Source organism: Heteronotia binoei, chromosome 1 (assembly GCF_032191835.1).
Source record: "Heteronotia binoei isolate CCM8104 ecotype False Entrance Well chromosome 1, APGP_CSIRO_Hbin_v1, whole genome shotgun sequence".
Taxonomy (NCBI): Eukaryota; Metazoa; Chordata; class Lepidosauria; order Squamata; family Gekkonidae; genus Heteronotia; species Heteronotia binoei.
The window spans coordinates 195692414-195693713 of NC_083223.1; positions in this window are offsets into that span (position 1 = coordinate 195692414).

The following is a 1300-nucleotide window of genomic DNA, read 5'->3' on the forward strand; positions in this document are numbered from 1 at the left end:
GGCGCTTTGGGTTCATTATATAGCGGGGAGGAGTTTCTACCCGGCACCACGTCCGAAGGGCCATTGGCCGCCTCGGGAAGTGACGTCACGGAAACAGATTCAACCGTCGGGTGGGGGTGGGGGGAGTCGCTTTGTGAGATCACGTTGCGCAGCTCTCCGTCGCTTTTGCGACTCTTCTGGTTGGGCCGAAGCAGAGTAATACAGCTGCTTCTCTAGAATTGTATTCTAGAATGTGTCACATTTTGTCTTTGTCTCGCTCCCTGCAATGTATGAATGGTCTTCCCTTTTTTGTTTCACCGCAGAAGCTAGCAGTAATTATTTATAGCCGGTCCATATATTTGTCATTTTGAAGAGCGAAGTTCAGGTAGCCCGCGATGATGTGGCGATGGGGTGCAAGTTCAATAAGGACAAGTTTGTTAGGTGAGTTATTCAGAGCATGGGTGTAAACTTAGGGGAGTGCTGCTGAGGGGCACAAGCACCCCTCGGATTTTGCTGGGGGGTTGCTGAGCCTCCCCCAGGCAAACAGTGCAGACAATATTGACAAACAAATGAGGGACTTTGTTACAATGTCAGCTGAAACGCAGGAATGCCCACCTTTCCTATTGTATCATATTACAGTATCCATGATTCTTTGGGACTTTGTTCCTGTTTGCTAGTATGTTTAGAATTTATAATATAAAAGGAGTTGTGGCTTATATAAACAATTTACAAATAAATGTTACAAAATAATTAGGAGATTCTGAAGGGAGATATCTGATTTTGTTGCTCACATTTTCAAATCTGAATGTCTTTAGCCAATAAAAGATATGCAGCTGAAGTCCAGGTGAGGAAGAAGAAAGAAGTTTACTGCAATAAATGGACTGCAGAGCTAAGCCAAAGCCTGCAGTACCAAGCTGCTCTACCCCTTTCAGAGTGGGCAGTACTTTATATAGCCTTGACACATTGGCACACGTTGCTGGGATATACGCATACTAATTGGCTGCAGCATCCAGCATAATTTCATCTCAAGAACATATGAAGCTGTCTTATACTGAATCAGACCCTCGGCCCATCAAAGTCAGTATTGTCTACTCAGACTGGCAGCAACTCTCCAGAGTCTCAAGCTTTTTCATGCCTACTTGCCTGGACCCTTATTAGTTGGAGATGCTGGGGATTGAACCTGGGACCTTCTGCTTGCCAAGCAGATGCTCTACCACTGAGCTACCGTACCTCCCCAGTAGCTGCACACTACTGATACATTCTGCCTGGCTGGGATCAGTTCATTGGACAGGACTTATGTCACAGAAAAGAATTCTACTTC